The 24,191-nt window shown below is 42.2% G+C and overlaps 1 protein-coding gene across 1 annotated transcript in view; it reads right to left on the reverse strand.

The window, feature by feature from the left end:
• ADAMTS9 (ADAM metallopeptidase with thrombospondin type 1 motif 9) overlaps nt 1-24,191 on the reverse strand; it is a 162,852-nt gene that overhangs the window by 46,109 nt on the left and 92,552 nt on the right. The window lies entirely within an intron of this gene.

The following is a 24,191-nucleotide window of genomic DNA, read 5'->3' on the forward strand; positions in this document are numbered from 1 at the left end:
TCTGTGCCAATTCTGGGAGGGGGGCATTACCTTTCAACTTTGATCTGCAAGTTCACTGAACTGTTTTAAATGTGACCTTGTCTGACCACATCTAAGGAACTTGACTTTGATTTCAGATTAGGTTTCTCAGAAAGGTCTAGGAATCAAAGCGCCCACGGAGTCAGGACAAAAATTTGATATGACAGCTTCTTGTGGAACAGGCAAGAGGCTGGCCCCAATGAGTGCACTGAAATATTCAACATCCATTGCCTCATTAGCGATTACAGAAGTCATTACCACTTGGATCATAAGCTTGCTGGCTCAGATTTTCAAGACACATTACTTCCCAATATAACGTTCTTGACTTTTAGAGGGAAATGAGTTTAAGAATGAAGAACAAAATGTGAAACTGCAATGGGAATAGATTTCATGCCATCGCCCCCTATTCAATAGTTCTTATTGCCCTCACTGACTTTGTGATTTTGTTAAATTACCAAAGTGCCCTTTCATGCCTAATAGATAAATAGCATCACGTAAAACACGTAGCCTAGTATTAATTCAACCACTGTTACCAAGCATGTCCAAAGTTATATCATTCATAAATGTGCCAGACCTCTTTCTCTAGTAAACACAAATCATTGTAAAGATTTCAATAGTAGCGAATAGATTATTTTGAAATATGTATATTAATAGGTTTGGCCCTGACTTTTTACTTTAGGAAAGGGAAACATTGCTGGTTTCGTTTGGGCTTCATCTTATGACAGTATTATGATTTGGAGAGGTCAATCTGGAGATCTTAACAGAGCATACAGTGAGGAAGAAAGGAGCCCAATTTGAATATTCAGATCAAAACAAAAATACCCATCTTTCAACCTATGGTGCTTTGACATAAATAAAGACTTGGGACATAATTCTGGAAGGTTTTTAAAAGGAAGCTCCTAGAAATATTCCTACAAACCACCGGTCTAATGACTTGCATACAGAATAATCTCTATTGTTAGTGACTAATTTTGGTCCTTAGAAACTTTCCTTGGACGAATAAATAACAAAGGGGCACAAGTGGAATTTGGGATGAGTTCCTCCGTGTTTATTCAACAAACATGTGAGCAACTACTAAGTTTCAAAAATTGTGCGAAGGGCTGGAAATACAGTGATGAACGAAGTTGACTACTCCCCGCCCTCACGGAGCTTACAGGCCAGCGTTAATCAAAACACTGCAATGTTGACAAAAAACAAATGCATGCTTATTAACAGAAATGAGTGCTCTGAAGGACACAGGCTGCCATGGGTGCAAGAGGGCTCCTGAGGCTTCCCCCCAGGGCCAGACCGTGCAGAGCTCACAGGTCGTCATAATGCATTTGGATTTGGAAAAATCACAGAAGAGTTTTAAATCAGGGCAAAACACGGTCTGATTTTTGCTTCAGAAATTCTACCCTGGATACTGAGAGGACAATGGATGGGCATACAGCATGAAGGGAAATAGTAAAACTGCTCAGGAAGAGTTAGTACACTGGTCCAGGCAAGAGGTGATGGTGATACTAAATAGACTGCAGAGGTATTGGGGTGGGGGAAGTTGGTGGACTTATGATCTATTTTTTTTAAGGTAGAAATGACAGTTTGTGGTGGATCAGCCATGGGGTGCAGGGCAGAAGGCAGACTCAGGAGGGACTCCTAGGTTTGCAGTATGGGCAACCGGACAGTGATGACGTTTACAGGGATGGGAAAACAGCCCCGGGCGTCAAGGATGTATTTATCTGTAGGAAAAAGGCTGAACTTGAAAGATACAGATTCCTGGGTGGGAAAAGGTGCTTAATGAAGAAAGAGGCATAATGGTGATGAACATGGATGAACTTAAAACAAATCCACCTATAGGGATAATCATTTCAACATACAAATCATCCAAGCAAGCTGTCCTTTAATATGAAGGGGGGGGGGGGGAAGAGAGTTGATGAAAATGCTAATTCAGTAATCTGCATGGCATCGGAGGGACAGTCTAAAAGTAGACAGCAACCTACAGAGGCAGAATGAGAAAAGGCACAGTATCCTGGCGTTCATTAATGTGCCACCCACTCCTCTAAGACTATGCGTGCAATGTCTCATTTAATCATCCTAACAACCATTGAGGTAGGTACTGTTATGGGAGATAACTAGTGTTTCCAACCTGGTGTAAGTAACCACAAAGCTTTCTAGATACCTCTCCCCACATGATTCCAACACAGATGGACAGATGTCTGTTGAGGACAATGCCAACACAAGGGAAACAGTTAAATTATCACTAACATCGCTGATACTAATTCATCTGAGGGGCACTACTGGTGTGACCCATGCCTATTGCCCTTCAAATGAAAGGGAACAAAGGAGTTCCCAAATACGATGCCTTAAACATCCTGTTAACATCTAGATTAGCTACATCCCACCCTTTCCTACGTGCGTTTTTCTTATCTGGGGATTTGAATGGAACCGACTTGGAAAAAAGAATGCAATAGTTCAGCATGACTCACATATTATTTGCCTAAAATGAAGATCTAAAAGTGATAAGGACATTCTCGAGGTAACTAATCAGAAAAAAAAAAAAAAAACCCAAAACACTTTTCATCTCATGCTTTCTAACTTACCAGTGAAGAAAAGAAGCTGCTTATGGAAATTTTCATATCTAACAGGTTCATGAGTGGGTCTATTATGATTTCTCTAAAGAAGCTGTCATTTTGATAATCAAATAAACAAACGTTTCAGCTCTTCTACTCTGAGGGAAATTTCCATCTGATCATTTCCAGTCCTTTTCCAGACGCTGACTTTTGAGTCGATGTGCATCACTGAGATTTAAGAGTAAAGTTCAGTGCATCATCTACTATGTGCTATCTGTTGGCTACATGTCTCAGGGTTCTTGCTCTGGGGAATGTTTAAGTCCTTAAATGGGCAGTGGACATAGCCTCCTAAATTGCCAGTTGGAGTCCCACGTTTGCTCCTCTGGAGAAACAACCGAGCATGTTTACGAGCATGCTTTCTCCCCAGCTTTGCACAACACTCCCAAACAATGGTATAGTCTCTCCTTGTGACTTAGAAACGTCAAGGTCAGGTGTGCCTGGGTGGCTCAGTCAATTGAGTGACTTCGGCTCAGGTCATCATCTCCATTTTGTGAGTTCGAGCCCCTTGTGGGGCTCTGTGCGGATAGCTTGGAGCCTGGAACCTACTTCAGATTTTGTGTCTCCCTCTCTCTCTGCCCCTCCCCTGCTCACACTCTGTCTCTCTTTCTCTCAAAAATAAATCAAAACATTTAAAAAATTAAAAAAAAAAAAAAGAAAGAAATATCAAGGTCAGTATCCCAAATGCCTGGGCTTTGAGGCTTTTGTTTCTGTGAGGCCATTCAAAGGGGATGTTTAAGGTGAAGCTTTGTTCAGCTCTTGCCTTAACACGGTCTACCCACCTAACGTCTTAAGAGTTTGACATCCTTGCATTTCAACTCATCTGGCTGGAGACAATGTACTCAAGGCATGGGCAGTCTGCTCATCATCTCTCCTCTGGGCTTGTCCTCTCTCAGTGGTAGCCCTGGTTATGGTGCCGGTTAGGATCTGGCGGGCTACCGCTGGCATTCGCGATGCCCTGCTTCTGCCCTTTCACTTTTGTAGACGTGTGTGGTCTCTCAGACATCAAGGAGCCAGCAAACAACCCCAGTGTGTCTGCCAGGATGAGAAGGGCTGAGGACCTAGAGAGAGGGAGATTCCTGTGTTGCCAAGGCAGCCATGAACCTGAACATGTGTGCAAAGACAGAGGAGAGCGCGGAATTGGTAAGGCCACCGTAAGGAACTAAGAAGGAATAAGAAGTGGAGGCTGGAGGTCAGGGGTGCTCAGAGAATCTGGCCAGATGGAGGCTTCTCGATGGGGCTGGGAGATGCCGGGGCTTAGAGGAAGCACCAGCGGGGCCGAGGTATAGACCTGGACCGCCTGGTTATAGCAGGTGCTCACTACACAGGGGTTAATGGATGGTCTAGGAGAACAGCTGGCGGAATTCTGGCACTGCTCTGTATATCTAGGTGATTTCCAACTCCAAGGGATCTAGCAAACACGAGAAACATGTTTATTACTTTCTTCATAACATCTTTAGGACCCTGGGAAGAAAGACACTTCTACTGCAAATACACAGTCACATAAACGGAAACATTCTGTTTATGTGTAATGTGTGATGGAGGATGCTGATCAACTAGCCCATATTTCCAACCACGGGACTGGCTGCCAGCAGGTAAGGAAGAGCTCGGAGGCCGAGAGGAAGGACAGAGACCGCAAGCCATGACCAAGTGAAGTCACAATTCTCCTGATGGAAGGAGTTTTGCCAATCAGGGAGCGAACCATCCCTTTGAGACCGACAACAGAGCTCAGTTTGGGGGCAGGACCCTGAACTAATCATGACGTGCCTTTCCCTTGTGCGTCCCTAAAATGTGAAAGTAACATCCAAATCCCTCCATTTAAAAAAATGTTCCTTTGTGTCTTTCACGGACAGCAGGCTCTTTCTGATTCTAGTCTCCTTTGGACTTGGTTGAACAAAACACAAAGTCAAGCCTCACCTGCAGAATGTACTGTCAGAAAGGACGTGAGGCTCACACCCGAGGTTTGCATCTGCCTTTGCCAGTTACGGGGAGGAACGAAGGGCATATACAGGAGCATGGCACCAGTGGGGAAGGCAAAACCAGCCTGCGCACGCCGTTTCCGGGGAAGCCAGGACGTGAGCCCAAGGATCTGGACTTAGGGATCAGAGTTTCAAACACAGCTCAGTGTGGGGCCTGGAACACCACGTGGGCTTGCCACCGAGGAAAAAGAAAGCAGCCATCACTCACATGTGCTTATAGACTGCCTTCCACGCCGTAGGCAGCCAGCAAATAATTGCGGGAACGAACGGACACGTGAAATCTGTAGGCATCACAGAAGTGTGCTCTAAACGAAACGTCATGTTTGCCTAAATGTCACAAAGAAAGAACCACTCGGAATCTGACCCACAGTGTGAGGGCTGAACCGATTTGGCACAAGTTATTGAGATGCAAAAAGGCCACCCCAGGACCCCTCTTTCAGTCAGAGCAGAGCTATTGGAAATCACACCAGCTACCTTTTATTGAACTCTTAACTGTGAATGGAAAACTGGGCTGAAGGACACTGGCTTCTATCATTAATCCCAACAGCGACCGTGTGACTCAGAGACTATGAGGATTCCTTTTTTTTTTTTTTTTATTTTTTCTTTAACATTTATTTATTTTTGAGACAGAGACAGAGCATGAACGGGGGGAGGGTCAGAGAGAGAGGGAGACACAGAATCCGAAGCAGGCTCCAGGCTCTGAGCTGTCAGCACAGAGCCCGACGCAGGGCTCGAGCTCACGGACCGCGAGATCATGACCTGAGCCGAAGTCGGACGCTCGACCAACTGAGCCACCCGGGCACCCCTTAGGATTTCTTTTTTACAGATAAAGAGAAACAAGGAGGTGCTGTCACTTAGCCAGGGACACAAAGCCAGGAAGCAACAGAGTTGGTCTTCAAACAGGTCCTCTCCAGAATCACCACTTTCTTCCTTAAGCTATAATGAAGAAAGGGACTGGAGAGGAAAACAAGGTGCTCACCCCTGCTCACTCAAGTCAACAACAGAGAGCAAGGACCTCAATGGAACGTCTCTTGAGCCTATTTTTGAAGCCTCTGATTCCTCGAGACTCTCAGGGAGACAGTACCTATACAGAGTTAGTATGTCTGACTTTATTACTTTTTTCCTAACATCTTTAGGACCCTGGGAACAAAGTCGCTTAGTGGGCAAATAAACAGCCACATACATAAAGGGCCAGATTTCCCTTGGGCTGAAGCCACACCCTGATTTTCTCTTGGCCGTTTTTCAGGGTTTATTCACCCTTTGGGGCCCGCCTGATGTCACGGGGCGAATGATTATTTCCGTTCACTGATGAATGGCTCTTTGCATGGTCATGAATGGAAATGTGGGCCTGTCCATTCACCGAGGGCTAATCTCTCAAATGTCTGAGCTGTAAGGGCATCTCAAAGATTATCCAGTCCGTCTGTTTATCTCACAAATGGAACACAAGAGGAAAGGAGACACGGCATGCTGACAGTGACACAGCGAGGAAGGAGTACATGCACGCCTAGAACTAGGAGTTCCCGTGCCCCGCACAGAACGCCATCGCCCCGGGGAATTGTAGCCAAGTACGGGCGTTCTTCGTGTTGTTCAGCAGCCACGGCTGACCAGCCATCCTGACTCTTTCTATTCCAAAGGGAGAGTCCCAACAGGGACTAGCAAGGGAGGCACAGATTCTCCCGCCTCTGGCTTTGACGGACAGCAGACACGAGTATGAACAAGAGTGAGTATAACAAGCTCCTGTTTCGGGACACCAGCTAAGAACAAATTCCAACGGGTGGAGGCGCACGAGTGCCAGCAAGGGAAACAAAAGCTCACTACTTGTCTTCACCTTGTTCTAAAACGCAGCATTTCAGGGCGCAGGGCATTTGGGCATCAGGCAGTGCTAGGCTGGCCCGCCACCTGCCATTTCACCTCGGGGCCATCTGGGGCCAATTACCGAACCTCTCTCAGCTCTGTAAAATGGGGACAACAGCACAGTCTACACTCAACAGAGTTACGTTACAATTAAGCGGAACAACTGTATACATGTACGACTGTATTGCATATAGACGGAGCTCCTGGGGCTTTGGCCAAGCGGTGTAGAAATCGATGCACGTTCACTCGCATCACTACCACTATTTCTACTCAGCAGAGTCTTTTAGAATACCCCCAGCATGTGGTTAAAAAGGTATTTAAAAAAAAAAAAAAAGTACATCAACTAATGGAGTCTCAGATTAACGTTCTAACACAGGTACTGCTGAGTAAGGGAGGGACTTAGGCAACATCTCACCCAAGTGAAAGGGCGAAGACTTTTCCTTTCCAAAGGTCACAGAGCAATCCACAGAACAGACATAAATGTCGAAGATTCCTCTGCTTCTGCGGTGCCCTTTTCACTTTTATCGACTATTATTAATACGGTCTCTCTGACCAGAGAAGACAGGAAGACGAGGAAGACAAGGACCCCACATCTGAATGCCACATCTTTCTCCTACTCCACCATTTCCTGCTCATACATATTATCTGAGGGACTACTTATGTTTCTCATTTGTTTCTTGTTATGTTATTTCTTTAATGTCTAGAGACACAGAATCCACACCAGGGATCGCCATTACTGCACGCCCATTCACTCACTTCCTGGCTCTGTTCGGCTCTGCCGTGGCAGTGGTCACAGTTATTTGTTAACTGGTGGGTGTGCACACAGTTAGGGCTTCTCACAACCCATGAATGGCTCTGGTCGGGGGGCATCGGGGAAGCCGAGTGACTGAGGAGGGAGAGAAAGCTTTGCCAGGAAACAAGGGCTGTGACTTCAGGGCGTAAAGCCAATGTTGACAGGCCTGCCTGATGGCTGTTTATGTCCAGGACCACCATGGCACTTATTACCATGAAAAGGAGCCGAGAAAGCAGGAGATTGGCAGGGAACACCATGGAAGAAAGCAGATGCGCGAGTCACGGTCATCCCAGCCGGATGGGGCACGAGGCCATCCTTCCATCTCCGTTGCCCCCAACACCGACAGTCTTTGCAGTACTCCAAAGGTCTAAGACCGTGGGAGAAAAGGAACTAAGGATCACATGTCAACCCTTGGGGCACACTCGAAGGCTGCTCTCAATACTACAGCCAAGTAGGTGGCCCCACAGATGGCTCACAAGGGGGATGGGAGGGCCAAGCCAATAAGGGGAGACAGTAAGAAGGGCTCACGCCCTCCACCTTCCGTTACCCCCAAGAATTAGGAGGCACAGGGCTCTCCAGCTGTCTCCTCCTAACCTCTTAATGTAACAACATCTTATGGGGGGGGGACAAATATTCACATTAAACAGAACAGTATATGAAATTAGCTACATGAGTCATGAAACCCGAATTGAGGTTCTTTTTGTTCTGCCAGAATGTAAATATGACAGTTTTCCTCCCCATCAAGACAAAGAATAACAACCAACAAAATCTGCAAAAGCTGAATTTTCTCATGGCTACGTGCAGTGGTGCCCCCAGGAATCTGAGGCATAGTACATGCCCAGGCTCTGTTGTCCCTAACATGCCCTCCGACTCCCCATTTCTAAGCACACTGACTAATTTTACACAACTTCTTTTGCCTCTCGAGGTTATAGGTGATGATTATTTGTGATGTGACATCAGCAGAATATCTTGCAGGAAAGAGGTGGAGATGACAGAAGGACAGAGATGACACAGGACAGAATCCCTGTGCTTACCCCGGGATTATTCATGAAGGCAGTCTGGAACATAGGGGGATAGGAGGTGAGATATTTGTGCCAGGTCTCAGCTGTTGCAAAGGTAAGTGAAGAAGTGTCTGAGTGATTTCTGGCAAAGCTACAGCTGAGGGAACAGTGACCAGAATTTCTTGGCACTCTGCAGGCAGACGGTGACTGGAGGTTACCTGGAGATGTCATTCTTCTAGAAGATGACAATGCTCAGGAACACCCACTCATGATACTACAGGGCAGTCAGGAACTTCTTCCTCCTCCAAAAGAACTAGTCTATTGGCCATTCAGTCATTTAAAAGACACCAGGACCAAGTTTATTCCATTGCCTCTTCCACAGTCTTGCTTTCTCTGTGTATCTGGACCTTCCTCCATTGGCGTGGCACGAAAGGAACATCTTTACATGCCAACATGTCCAACATCTTATACTGGAAAACTTACAACTTTTTTGGTTTTTTTTTTTTTTTTTTGGCAGGGGTGGGGGAGAAGTAGTTTATGTAATTAGTTTGCTTTCCGGTGGATACCAATGCCACCCCAAAACTGAAACGTGCATACATATTTGAGTCTGCATCCAGAGAAACATATCTCAGCAGGAAGGAAAAAAGATTATCTTAACCATTGTTGAATTAGACGCTCATCCTCCAACTTTGCTTTGCTCTATTGGGAGTTCAGATCAGACCAAGGTGCTGTTAACAGGCACTATTCATTCGTGTTTCTTTTCTTAATTTTTAACGGTTTTAAAATTTTTTTATTTTTTGAGAAACAAAGACAGAGTGCTAGTTGGGGAGGGGCAGAGAGAGAGGGAGACACAGAATCCGAAGCAGCCTCCAGGCTCTGAGCTGTCAGCATAGAGCCCGACATGGGGCTCGAACCCACGAACTGTGAGATCATGACCTGAGTTGAAGTGGGACGCTTAAACTGACTGAGCCACCCAGGTGCCCCTTGTCCACGTTTCTTTTCTTGCTTCTCCTCCTGCTTATCACTTGGTAAAGAAATGGCTCCAAAGCACCATTATGAAAGGATCAGACAAGAAGAAATAAAAACCAGCTAAAACATAAATGGCTATCACGTGAATGACGTGGCATTTGAAGTGGCTAACATCAGGTCAATGGTTCTATGTGAATTTAAATTATTCCTACACCACTCTGAGATGTACTCAAACAGACATCCAAGGGTTGAGTCAAAGAGGGTGGTAGGTATGAGTTTGGTTTTGGAATCATTCAGACCTGGTTTGACCAGGGCTGTCTCTTCCTTTGTGATATTATGCAAGATGCTTAACCACGGCAAGCATCTCTTTCCAGTTCTGCTCAACAGAGACATGAAACGACGGTGAATAAGCAAGCAGCTCAGTCTTAACATGTCCAAAGCATAAGCCCTGGTCCGCCTCCAAAAACCACTCCTTCCTGGAGTTCTCCCCATCTCAGTCAATGGAAATTCCATCCAACTTCTGCTTATTCTCTGCCCAATATTTGGGCTCATTCCACCACCTCTCTTTCTCTCATAGCCTATATCGAAACTCTCAGCTAATCCTTAGGTACTACTTTAAAAATACCACCAATTCTCACCGCTTCCACTGTGAACATCTGAGCCACTCACTGACGGGCTTCTCCCATGTGATTTACTGCAATGGTTTCCTAATATTCTCCCTGCTTCCAGAACTCTGTTCCTCGAGGAGCTTCCTCTAAATTCAGAAGCCAGCATCCGTCTTTGAAAACAAATTCACGTTCCCACTCAACTCCTCTCCCCACAATGGTTTCCTACTTCACCGAATGTAAGCAAAAATCACTCCAATAGCCTAACCCCTCGATCCCCATCCCATGATTTACCTCTACGTTATACTGCCTCAATCGTATCTCTCATTTCATATCCTACCACCCACCACCTCTAATCCAGCCACAGCGGCCTCCTTACTACTGCTAAGATGTGCCTGAAATACACCTGTCTCTAGGTCTTAACCCAGAATACTCTTCTTCTTGATATCCACACAGCTTATCTCTGTTTAAATCTCACCTTCTTAATGGATACCTGCCTGACTCCTTAAATGTACAGTTCTCATCCCCCCTTCCAAGCTATTTTCCTCTTCTCTAAGAATTTTTGTCTTTTTTGTTCACTGCTATATCCCCAGTAGCTAGAGAAGTGCCTGGCTTATAAAAAAAACCTTCAAATACTTATGGAATATGCAAGTGAATGCATGAATGAGTGAATGAATAGCATCTCAAAGAACCTAGGGCCACTTATGTCTCAAGAATTTTTAAGGATTAAGTCAGTAACCTGCACAATGCTCAGTTCATTGTAAGGACCAAATAAATAACTATTGTGCTCTCCTATCTCCTGTGTCTACTCAGTCCAAAACTGGGGTACCTCGGTGGCTCAGTCAGGTAAGCATCCGATTCTCAGTTTTGGCTCAGGTCATGATCTCATGGTTCATGAGATCGAGTCCCACATCTGTCAGCATGGAGCCTGCTTGGGATTCTCTCTCTCCTCCTCTCCCCCACTTGCTCTCTCTCTCTCTCTCTCTCTCAATAAATAAACTTTTTAAATACTGCACAGGGGACACCTAAGAGGAAGGTTATGCGAGAATATAACACAAGACCAACAGCAAATGGCAGAAGCTAGGAACTCAGAATACTACTCTGCCCCTGCAAGGGCAAGACTATTGTTGAAAGTCAGCTCTAAGCCTTTGAGACTGTCTTGTACCCCAAGCGTCACATAATGTTGTTTCCCACCCCCAAAGATGTCACCTCAGAATGATACTTTTCCCATGTGGAAAAATGTAAATATACAGACTGAAAGCAACCTATAAAGAAATGTATGAACACAAAGGGGTTCTATGTAGGTTGGGTATTTTCTATCTCCATTCTGGCTGGAAAGATGTAAAATCAAAAAACAAACCAAAACCCAAACCAAAACACCTCCGAAAACTCACACTTGCTATTCCCAATAATTAATTATTTAATTAATTTTAGAGAGAGACAGCACGCACAAGCGGGGGCGGGGGGCTGAGAAAGAATCTTAAGCAGGCGCCACATTCAGAGCAGAGTCCGGCATAGGGCTCAGTCTCACAACCATGAGATCACGACCTGAGCCAAAATCAAGACTTGGATGCTTAACCAACTGAGCCACCCCGGTGCCCACGGACTTTTTTTTTTTTTTTTTTTAAGTTCCCTTCCGTTGAAGAAAAGGCCCTCAAAATATACGATATACAGGGCTGCCAAAGCAACACGGAGTCCTGAGATTTCGTAACCTTAGGGCGAATTCGATAGAAATCAATGACTGCCACCGTCCTCTACACCTTCCATAAACCAGCCACCACAGACCGATTAAGTGGTGTAACTGTGACCCAAATATTAGGATCAGGTTGTGTTCAGAAAGCCCTACTTTTCTTAGTCCAGCAGAAGTTTCCTTAAAAATGTATCAATTCCCATCATCCTAGGGTGCCGTAAATGTTCAGGGGGAAGCCAGGCCCTTTCGGAGCACTGGCTGGGGAATTCTGGGTGACCAAGCCTAATTCCGGAGTTGTTTTGTTTTTTTTTTTTTTTGAAAACCATTCAACACCAAGTGAACTGTCAAAATTTTTCTGTTTAAAAATGCAAATATTCAGCTCCCTCCCACTTTCGATAAGTAAGGTAAACAAAACTAGGAACCTGGCTGAAAATCCTTGGGAAACATTTCAAGACTAAGGACTCAGCTTCAATGGATTTTTTTAAAAGCAGAGGAGAGCTACACTGGTTTCCATTTGTGCAAGAGCTAGTTTCTTGCATGTGTCACAAATCGAAAATCACTAGTTCTAGAAATTTTGAAAGCCCTACCAGAGAGGAAACAGGAAAGCATGGGGCCTGGGAGTCAGTCAGGTGGGGCTTCAAGAATTACTGATCATATGATGTTGGGAAAATTGCTTACCTCCGGAAGCTCAGTTTTCCCACCTGCAGAATGGACCTTATTACATCCATTATTATGTAATAAGGTCCATTCTGCAAGGATTTTATGAATATTAGTAATAACACACAAAAAAGCACCAGGCCCAGGGCTTGGCTCACTGCAAATGCTCAGTAAATGGGGGTCGTTGCTATTATGTCTGCACTTCCAGTTAAATTATATAAATATAATTAGGTTTATAATTCGGATTATAATCAGGTAAAAGGCAAAAGTCAATTTCTAATTTTGAAGTCATTTTTACATAGTCCATTGGTAATTTAAGGTTCTAGATAATTCTGGAAGGTGGCACTCACTTGTCTTATGGAGAACTCTCTTCTACATCGGGCACCAGTGTCCAGATCTTCTAATAAAATTTTCTGTGCCATTCCATCAAAAATACATTAAACATCGTGGGTCAAAAACAATATCTCATTAGGACTTAGATCCTACCAGAAAACTTCTGAGGTTGATAACAGTATCTTGGGGCTTGTTGTGCTTGTCTTCTCCTCTACTGACAGATTTCTTCAGTCTAAAAGTTTTGGAGTCAAAATAGTGTTTTGTGTTTAGTGTTTATGTGGCCACTGTTTTGTGACCTTTTTGAAGGAGAAGTACTGAGATTGATTTTCATTCTAGGACCAGGAGAGGCATCATCTAAGATGTTCTCTGACCCACCATGCTCAGAGTTGAGGCTGCTCTTCGGAAGGTATATTCGTATGGGTGGTGTGGAGGTTGGAGACACGGCATTTGCTTTCTGCTAGAGCACGGAAGATTTGCAAAGTGGCAAAGGGAAGAGGAGAGGTAGAGCTTCAGAAACTTTCTTCCTCAGAGGTTCATGCGCTGAAAAGCCAACTTAATGCCACACATCTGGAAAAGCTGATCACCTACCTATGGCTTCCTCTTAAGGATTTAAAAAAAACTGGTGGGAAATAATTGAAGGCATTGATGGTGAAAACCTGCTGATCTCTACAACGTAACAATTTATCTTTCCAGAAAGGAGAAAGGAATTTTATAACTTTTAATTTTTAATTTTATAACTTTAAGGACTTCTCTGACTTAAAAAAAAAATAGGAATTTTGTATCAGACACATTTGGGAAGTGCTGCAGTCTATATATAGCCCACCTAATGCCCATGAGAATATGGAAAGAAAAGTTTTACTGTCAGAAATCCATAGAAATGCAGGGAGGAGGCAATATCACCGCCCAGGGGATGTGGCAACGTTTGAAGACATTTTTGGCTATTACAACCAAGAGGATGGTTGGCATCCAGTGGGTAGAAACAAGGATGCTGTGTGACATCTTACAATGCACAGACCAGCTCCCCAACAACAAAACTACCTGGTCCCACACGTCAACAGTGCTGAGACGGGGGTATCCTGATTCACTCCTATTTACAACCCATACAAGACTTTCTGCACCTCTGCCTTAGTCTCTAATCAGAAATACACTCTGCTACTTCTCTGATCAAATGTAAATGAGGAATGAATCCTACTTTTAAAAAGTATCCAAAAGAAAAACCAAAATGTTCAACTCTGACACACCAGTTCCTAGATAGAGCCGGACTATTACATATGTTGCAAATTCTATCGTGGATGAGGGAAATACTGATGCCGGAGACACGAAGTTAAAAGCAACATACAAGTATGAACTATCGGTGCTACCAGAACAATCCAAAGGTGTGAACATGGCAGAGTAGCCCTTTTTAGAAATGCCCATCCTCGTGTGTGCCTTTGTTTCCAAAGTTGGTCACTCCTGCCAAAATTGCCATGCAGAATGTCTACGCGTTACATTGGACACATTTGTAGACATTTATAACAATTCTCCCTCCCGACTTCAAAAAAAGAAGGAGGGACTCTACTCATTGGTTTGCAAATTCAGTCTGGTAAGACAACGTTGAGGCCTCATATTTTCAGCTCATCCTTGAAAGTGTTTAACTGACCTTGATGGCTTCCCGCAATCCCACATAATATATAATGGAAAACTCAACTCTCTGGAGAGAACTGTTTTCTGATAGCTAGCCAGTGACATTCCATGGGGCTTGCATCTGTGACCTTGAGTTTGACTTTTGCTGAGGAGTCCTCCCTCTCCTCACCAGATGTCTCTTTAGGGTTTCACAACCTTGGTACTATGTCAACATCTTGGGTGAGATAATTCTTTGCTGTTGGGGGCTATGCTGTGCCTCGTAGGATGCTTATCAACATCCTTGGCTTCCATTTATTAGATACAAGTAGCACCCCCAACCCATTTGAGACATTAATCCCCAGACGTTGCCCAATGTCCCCAGGGGGTAAAAATCACCCCCAGTTGAAAACCACTGACTTATCCTAAGGTTTTCAGAAAGTCCTTCAACAAAATCTCAAAATGGAATTGATTTTAACTGATTTAATAGCCATGGTGGAGCACAGAGAGCTTTTTCATGGAAGGAAGTGGTAAAGGGCCTGCTGAACATCAATCCAAGATCAAGGTCTTAGGCTAAAAGAGTTGGGAAGTCCTGGTCTCCAGAGAACGTGACATGGACAACGTGAAACCAATTCCCACACACAGCAATGACTACAATGAACAAACACGCTCTTCGGGACAGCACTTCCTCCCTGACATCATGTCCCTGGCCTGCCACCGCTAAGAGTTCCCGGATATTTCACATATGATTAAAAAGACAACCAATGAGAAGGAAATCATGATTTCAACAAGAAAGGGCACATTGTAATGCAGAAATAGGTGAGTTGGTTGGGTGAGGGCTTTTTATTAAGTGCAAGGAAAATAAACACACGTTTTTGGAGGAAAAAAAACAAACAAAAGAACCACAATCCTTAGTTTTCAATGGAATCTGGGCTTTACTGGGGAGTAGTAGATCTAAAAAAAAAAAAAAGGTGAATCTGCATACAACCAAGTATTTACTGGAATTTACTGGTACGACTTGCTATGAAAGTCTGGGTTTCCCTGGGAAAAAGAGGAATAAAAACCACACCATTCCCAGGGGCCTTTCATCTTAGTTGCATGGGTACGAGGGGACCAAGGGAAGAAGGGAGATAGAGACAAGGGGAAGAGAAAGTCATGGGACATAAACCAGTGAAACACTGAGAAAGATTTTTACTGAGCCCTGGCTACAGAACTCACTTTTGTTATGATGTGCTAGTGGAAATCTGAGAATAAAAATAGCTAATATATATCAGAATTCTTGTAAGTCCTGGAATAAATCCAGAGACCTACCCTTCACTTCCTTGTGAAGTAAAATACACACTCTGAACCTATTTATGTTTAAGTAATTTTAACAATAGCTTATCTTGAAATACATCAAACTTAAAGAAAGATTGCAAGACCATCATGAAGACCTCCCTTATCCCCCTTATCTAGGTTTTCCAACTGCAAACATATTACAACAACCCCCTCTATTTAATAATGGCGTATATATATATACATACATATATATACATACACATGTGTATATATGTATGTATATGTATGTGTGTATATATACATATATATGTGTATATACGTATGTATGTGTATATATATATGTGTGTGTATATATATATATATATATATATATATATACACACATGTATATATTGCTTATACACATAATGTCCCATCAATTCAAGGACACTCTCCTACATAAATGCCATACAACTCCCCAAGTCAGGAAATCACTGTTGATACACCACCAACATCCAATCCTATGTGTTTCTTTTTAATTACTCCCTCATACAGATTAGCTCTTAATTTTCATATTTCTAGGCCAATGCCATAAGGATTTCAGCTCCTGAGTAGCGGGCTCATTCATTCATTCATTCATCCATTTCAAAATTGCTTATGGTATGCCCCTTGGAGTAAGGCAACAAGCTTCAATGGCAGGCCTGTTCAGCCCAAAGGAAATTAAGGTTCACGGAAAGTAAATAAATGATTTGGTTAAAAGGTTTTTCACTTGAAATGTGGTGACTGTATCTGTTCCTTTGTCTTAGCTAAGAAGAAGCAAATGAGCCCACTGTTTTTTTTTTCTGCTACGTCTTCCCTCTCTTCATCCCACACAGCTCCCAAACCATAACCAAGTCTTATCATCCAGCAGCCATGTGGATAGAGGAATACAGTGGTTGGGACGATGGGGGGGGGGGGGGGGGGCGGGGGTGAAGAAAGGAACAGAATGTAAGGCCAGAACTCAGAGTTGATGACTGTCCTACCAATGGGAATAGAGGAAACTCAGCGTTGCTCAAGGAAGAGCTTAGATTTAGCCCAAGAACCAGTTGGGAAGGTATCTCAGTGCATTTGATGTGTTTTATTTCAACCAGAGAGCTGTTAGTGTGAAATCACTTTTTAATACATTTTAATTTCATCATTTTTTCATAATTCCCTTGTAGGGAAGCAAATTACATTCGACAACAAACCACATCACCACACGCATCTGCAAATCCCCCAACTGGCTTTAACAAAACCTGATCTATTGTCCTGTTACCTATACATCCACTGAACACAGAAAACACTTAGATTGACTACCCCAAGTTATTTCATTGCTCTTTGCATATTAAAATGTCAGAAATATCGCCCAATGCATGTTTAATAAATAAATGAGGATGCTTTTTTTCCTCAAAATCTTCTAAACCCAAATTTTACTTTTTACTTGGTTTAATTTTAAGAGGAACAATTTTCTCATATTCCTCCCTTCAGAACTCTGAGCAAAATTTGTTAATGGCTCAGGAATTCCAGAATGTGTCAAATCATTACAATTTGGGGGAACAGAAAATCTTAAATTTCCTCTTTCCACAGAGGTTGCATTTTGCCACTTCACCAACTAAAGAGGAAGATGAGGGGATTATATCTTGGTTAAAACCTGGGGTTTGAAAGGCAGAACGCCCCAGGGTCAAGTCCTGACTCAGCCCCTTCTCAACAGTGCGACCTAGACCCAACATGATGCTAACTTCATCAAGTAGAGAGGATTAAATTAGACTATATGGGTGAGCTGCTTTGTAGAATTCCTAGCAAAAAGTAAAGATTCCAAAATACAAGTGATTGTTATAATAAAAAAAAAATCAAAGCCCTTCCTATAATTATGGAAAGAAATACATGGTACAAAATTAAGTGAAGGGAGAAACAGCTCTTTTGCGGATACCTGAAGCTATCAGTTCATCCACTTTCTGAGATCCTGAGAATTATTTTACTTATTTCCCATTTCCCATGTATGCAGCCAAGCTGTGAGCATAAGTTAATAAGTGCTTCTTAAAAAGATTTCACCTGAGTGGTTTATAGTTTAATTCAGATGTCACTCTAAAGGAAAAAACAAACAAACAGCTCTCTGGCCACTGGGAGAGAGAATTGATGACATCATCAATCTGCAGCCAACGCTGTTGCCCACATTTTAATTTCAAGGCAGGGGTGTGTGTCAGTATGGTGTATGAATGTGAATGAATCCATAAGGGTTTTCTTATCACTGGGGAGGCTAAGTTTTGCCAAGTTAAATGATGAGAACCACAGTGGTGGAGAAAACATTGCCTCAGCTCTGATTCTTCAGAAGTATCTTTCAAACACAGCCCCTTAAAGCTAATCTGCTCAACCTTTACCTTACAGGGCTCAGTGAATATGAAAAGCTGCCTTCCGGAGACTTCCTTCAAAGAGGGAATGATCTCTTGGAATTCAAGCTTCTACAAGGTGACTACCTGGTGTTTTCCATTTTTGTCTTCTCCTAAAAAGCATCAACCAAGCCTTGCCCTTTCGGCCCACTGAACACATAAACACTCTTTTTCCCTAACTGAACTTAGTGCCATGATGAACTTGAACTCTAAGACGCACAAGAGGAGAGTTGTTTTAACAGCTGCTTTTACACTGAGGCTCTGGAGTTACTACCCTCAAGACAGCTGGTTCTGATAAGCCTCTCTTCCCACTGTCCTGTTTTTTCTAATGCCCAGCTGTCAGGGAACACCCACCAAAGTGTTCCAAAACAAAGGCACAAAACAGAAGAAAGGCAAGAGAATGGTACTCATTTGGATGCAAGGGCATCCTACACAGGGACCCTTCACGAGCCGACACAGGGTTTTTCTCTCCAACTTGCTTTTGTAAGTTTACGGATTTCTCGGCTAGTTGCGGATTAATTGCTAAAGACGTTGCCTGAGGTTGCCCTGTCCAATATGGTAGCCACCAGCAACAGGTGGCTGTTTGGATTTAGAGTAATTAAAACGAAATACAATTTAAAGTGCAGTATCCCTGTCGCACATTTCAAGTGCTCCATATAAGCCACATGCAGCTGGCAGCTTCCATGCTCGAAAGCAAAAAGAGAGAACATTTCCCTCATCGTAGAGAGTTATTGGACTGCACTGGCCAAGACATACGCTCTAAGAGGGGAAAGGGGATGCAGATCTGGTAAGAATGATGGTTTTGTCCGTTGGGCCTGTATCAATTATCTTCCATACTACTTCCTGTACACTCTTTTCTTGGCTGCCAATGTTCCATTTTCTACATTTTTGGAAGGGGAGGTTGTGGTCTTTAAAACAATCCATGAAAAGGATCCCACTTCAGAGGAAACAAAACCACAGGAAGCAAAGGTGGTGGTGTGGCAATCCCCACGTTCTAGATGTTTTTATTGGTGATCATCAAATAACAAAGGGGAAAATGTACCTCGGCCAGGGCTTCCCACGTTTGGGTGGAGGCTGAGGACCCTGACAGAGAGAGATGGAAAGCCAGGATCTCTGCCTATCCTGGCTCTCAGACCACGGACCTCATGTCTAGGTTATAATGTAGCGGTGAATAGAACACTCTCTGGGGGCGCCTGGGTGGCTCAGTTGGTTAAGCGGCCAACTTCGGCTCAGGTCATGATCTCACGGTCAGTGAGTTCAAGCCCTGCGTCGGCTCTGTGCTGACAGCTCAGAGCCTGGAGCCTGTTTCAGATTCTGTGTCTCTCTCTCTCTGACCCTCCCCCGTTCATGCTCTGTCTCTCTCTGTCTCAAAAATAAATAAACGTTAAAAAATAAATAAATAAATAAATAAATAGAAGAACACTCTCTGATAAGAGGTTTTTAAAGGTTCTGTGTCATCAGCCAGGGAGCGTTTATCACTGAAAATGATTGTGTAATTGTACATTTAAAAGGAAAGTAGGATGGATAATTTTTATTTAATGACCAAAGATCATTAGCAGCTGTGTGCTAATGTACAATTACACAATACACACAGACACACACACACAGTAAGAGCAATCGGTATTTTTATATTGATGGTTGTAACAAGGCTGCCAGGAAAAAAAATGTCAGTTCTTTAATTACACGTATAATTGGTTTGATTCGTTTAACAACACATTTTTCTTTCTCCGCTAGAATAGCTCCAACTTGTTCACTGCTGTATCCTTAGCACCTAGAACAGTGCCTGGCTCACAGCAGGCACATAAAAAAGTATTCGCTGAAAAATAAATGGTGACCCGCCTCCCCCTCCCCTTTTGCAAGGAATGACCTAGAACTGTTTACTCCCTCTTCGTAAAATCAATCTACCTCAACTGCCTTTACTAATCAGGATTCCCTCCTAAACAATTAGACATGGACTCAATCTCTCGCTCCCACTGTACATTCCAAAGTTTTCATTCCTTTCTGTTCCAGAAGGACAACTCGCTGACGTGAGTCAGTAAAAGGACCTACACTCCTCCTCATGGTCTAATAACTCTCCTACCCCTGTCTCCCCCATCTTCGGACTTTTTAAAACTGTAAAAATAGAAATCTGTCAAGCTATCAGGACATATCAGCTGTCAACAATGGGGGGAGAAAAAGCTAGTTAACTTTTATCTCCAACGAGCTAGATGCAGGCCAGTGTTTTGCTTGTTTTGAACACATCTGAGATGAGTGGGTTATTGAGTCTTAATCTACACTGAATTCGGGTATTTTGTAATTTCATATGTTACAATGTTTTGTTTAAAAAAGCCTTATTTTTCACTACTTCGTATGGATAGAGCCAAATAATGTGTTTCTTAATTTTTTTAAAGGCACCAGCAGTGTATTTAAGATGTGTCCTCATTAGTGAAAAATCTTTTTCTTTATAAAAAAATGCATATGCATTTAATGTGACATTCCTGATGACCAAAATCTTTATACTGTCCTCCTAATCTGGCTAATGTGATAACTTTAAAATGAAAGAGAGATGTTCTGCCATTCCTGAAACATAACCAGCTGAAGTGTTTACAAGTGCTGGTGATGGGAATTTACCAATAATCGGAATAAATGTGGATTATTCTGTTGCTGGAGTCAAATGGATGATGTTGCTATTAGCTAAATAACGTGGAGGTTGATGGAGTCTGACTTTTAGGCATCTCTTTTATTGAATATAAGTGGGAGTTTAAAAAACTCATTCTGAATACGGGCTATTTCTGTTGGACTAGGCAGGATTAGTATAGTCAGTATACTGTTAGTGAAGTCTTAACACTATAGTAGGTGATCAGGTACTCAAATGGATTCATAAAAACACCACCCTCCTGGGGTAACATGGGGGATAAATATGACGTATATTTGCTTAACTTGGCTTGGTACACAGAAAATACTCAGGAAAAGTTAGCTATCATCATCTGCTTTGGAGAAGTTCCTTATTTGGCACCTTACAGAAACCCCAAACTCACATACATCTGATTTTGGTCCTTTTAACTCTCAGTTACCATACTAAATTACACGTAAAAAGGAGACTCAGGGGATGTGGAACCAATAGGTATCAGGGATCATCTTTATGATGCATAATTTTTTGAAAACCGCAGGCTCTCTTAAAACTTCCAAGATTATTTTGATCATATTTTCTTTATTTAATAAGAAAGAAATTCCTTCTGAAATGTATTGCAGGTGAACCAATAACAAAATTGACAAATGCTCAAGTCTTTTATAGTTATCTGAACACAAAGAATAAAGTGTGATCAAATTTATGCACATTAGGTTAGTGTTTTCCTGTACCTAGCTCTTTTTACACGTTCAGGACCATTTCTTTTAATCGCTTGTTTTGTCTTCTGGGTATATTTTATCATTATCTACAAATTCAATAAATGGAACATTCATATTTCATAGCTGAGACTCAAAGAATCAGGACAACAGTATTAGAAAAGAAAAAAAACAAAATATTAAGCCTCATATATTTTTGTTTATATCACTAGGCATCATTTCCAATTCAGAATTCTTTTTTAAGTATCCTTTTAAAATACACATTTTAAACTATCCAATTACATAGAGTTTACCAGTTGGCCGCTCAGATTGGGGAGAGGGATGGGACACTGGGGAGAGGGATGGGACACGTTGGAAGGGATTTACAAAATTCGAATGTATCTTTTTAAAACCCAAAGAAACATACACATGAATTTCTAATTCACATAGCCTATTTGCCTTTACAATCTGCTGATAAACACTGATTTTTAAACATTGTATATAAAATTAAATAACATGGAAAAAATAAATATGCTTTATTATATAAACACATAGAAATCTGTACTGCTCAAAATATTCAGACAATACTAGGCTTGGCTGCATAAAACCGTATTCAGAAAGTTTGGTAGTGATATTTACAATCTTTATTTTTGCTAGAGATAGATGCAGCGAGGTGATAAAATACTGATGTCAGACATTTTCTCTTCCTACCTAAGGAAGCTGCAAACTTTAATATGAAAATGAGGTAGACACAAATTCATAAGTTGGCCAGGCAGAAACAAAAGCACAGTTCCTTCATGAGCTCATAAATTCTCATTATTCGGGTCGACAAGCGTTGTTCCAGAGCACCTAAAGCAAGGCTCAGAGAACACTTTTAGGTTTGTCACGAAAAAACCCAAACAAGCAGTTTCTCCTAAGGAGAAGCACAGGGTCCAAGATGATGAGCAAGCAGATACATGGGGCAACGCAGAAAGGAATGTGACAAGACCAGCTGGGAGAGCTGACATCACCTGCAACCTTTGTTACTTGAACTCTCTCCACGGATCTGCTGACTGGAGAATGCTGCGGATTTTTAAACTACCTTCTGCTGTGGTTTGACAGTATAGAGCTCTCTTTCTAATTTATCCGCTAGTCATGGGACGTGTGCGTTCAACCCCTCAGCCCGCTCCCACAAGCGGCAGGAGCAGACTGGAAGGCATTAATTAGCAGGGTGCGAACCTGATTTAGAAATCAGAACGTTACCAAGTAAGAGTGGAAGGGCACATTTAAAAGAGGACAGAAAAGGCTGAGTTTTTGGAGGATGTTTTTCAAAATCATGATTCCGAATCTGCAATGACAGGAGACAGAACTAAGGGTCTAAGACGGGTACTTAAGCCTACGTTCACCGAAGCTTCATTTTAAGAGACACTGGCAGGCCATGCTAACATGATGTGGCTTTTCTCTCCTAAGTATTGTTCCTTAGTAACAACTATTGAATGAGGCTATCTCCATTTTGACCTTGGAAAAGGCCTACTCCACACGGCCGCAGCTGATTCTGGACACTATCGCCAGTGTGTGAAAATCTGGGGAGAGAAAGCAATCCTACTGAAGGACTAATTGCTACTCTTGGTCTCTAATAAATGGAGTGTGCTTTCTCTTGAAAGCAACATGTTAGCACCTCAAATATACTTTTTGCTGTTGTTAATTTCACTGTCAGTTACAATGATGAAGCACCATGGGAGTGGTTTTATGGCTATTAACACGATTCTCTGAGGTATGCTTAAATTTAGAATTGCTCAGAAATTGTACCAAAGCATCCATGAAAATCGACATGAAAGTGAAATCACAGTCCTACAGTAAGAATCTCAAAGACTGCCCTCACACACATATATTTAAGTAATATATTACAAACGTATCTATTTAAATAGAATGCTTTTGATTTCACTTTTTCTTTTTTAAATCACAGCTAGAAGCCTTATACAACTGGCCTTGCTCCTAGATTGTAGAGGCATTTAAATATATGCTTGAACAATGATCACTTTATAAAGGAAGCACTAAAATCATAGAGGCAGCAAAAATATTTTAAAAATCCATGTATTCTTTTCTGTGAATGACACAGCACTAGAAATCTCTCTTCTTTCTTTTTCTCTCTGTGTTTCAGAAAATCGTGTGCAGGCCTAAGAAGAGTAACTACAATAAAAATCTTAAAATTTTCAGCTAAAGTAGCAAATCATAGTTTAAAATTTAAGCACTGAACTCTTAAAATATCTGTGGGGGAGGGGGGTGGTCTTGTGTAAAAAAAATTTGAGGTGTATTTAGAAAGCATTCAAGGAGAACAGCAGTGGAAACCAATATAACATATATTATATATTGTATATAATGTGTATCCATACACATATACTATGTATACAGTATATAATATATTATCATATTACTATACATTATATATATTATATATTAAATATCTCCTGACCTCTGAAGGTCAGGAGATTTTTTTTTTTTTTTGGTCAAAATTAAAGAAAAAGAACTTTTTTGGAGGGCTAGAGGTTTTGAGACACAACTCTGGGGTGGTGTTGCTGTTGGCTGAGCGAACAAGGTAAAAATATAATGGGCTCGAGAGGGGAAATTTCATGAAAAATAATACGTCAAAGGTGAGTTAGGGAAGTTGGGAGTGCCAGAGGATGTTCCTGACATTCTATAGCCATTTCTGATCTTTTTCAAAATGTTCATTTTGGGAGGGTGCCAGTATTGCAGACAAAATGCTTCGGGTGAAGATACATCTGACTCGGAGTGGCATTTCTTAAGCTCTTGAAGGAAAGCCTTGCAGCCCAGCTAAATAGTACCAGTAGAGATGATACTCTAAAGTTTTCTGGCTTTCTACTTCATACTAAGTACAGTGCTTATGTGGCTAGGTTCTACCTGCAGACATGATCTCAGACCCTGAAACCCCTGATTCTAAGAGGCATCGACAGGTATTAGACATTTCACTTCTGTTAATCTGTTCTTCATCTGGTTTCAGGAATGGTTAAGACTTTCCCTCAGAACCCTATGCAGCCAAAAAGGCTTCTGGATATGACTTCATATAATACTAAATTCCGATTCAGTGCAATCAATGTATTTACAGAAACGTTTACTCTATTTACATG

The sequence above is a fragment of the Panthera uncia genome, chromosome A2, assembly GCF_023721935.1.
Source record: "Panthera uncia isolate 11264 chromosome A2, Puncia_PCG_1.0, whole genome shotgun sequence".
NCBI lineage: Eukaryota > Metazoa > Chordata > Mammalia > Carnivora > Felidae > Panthera > Panthera uncia.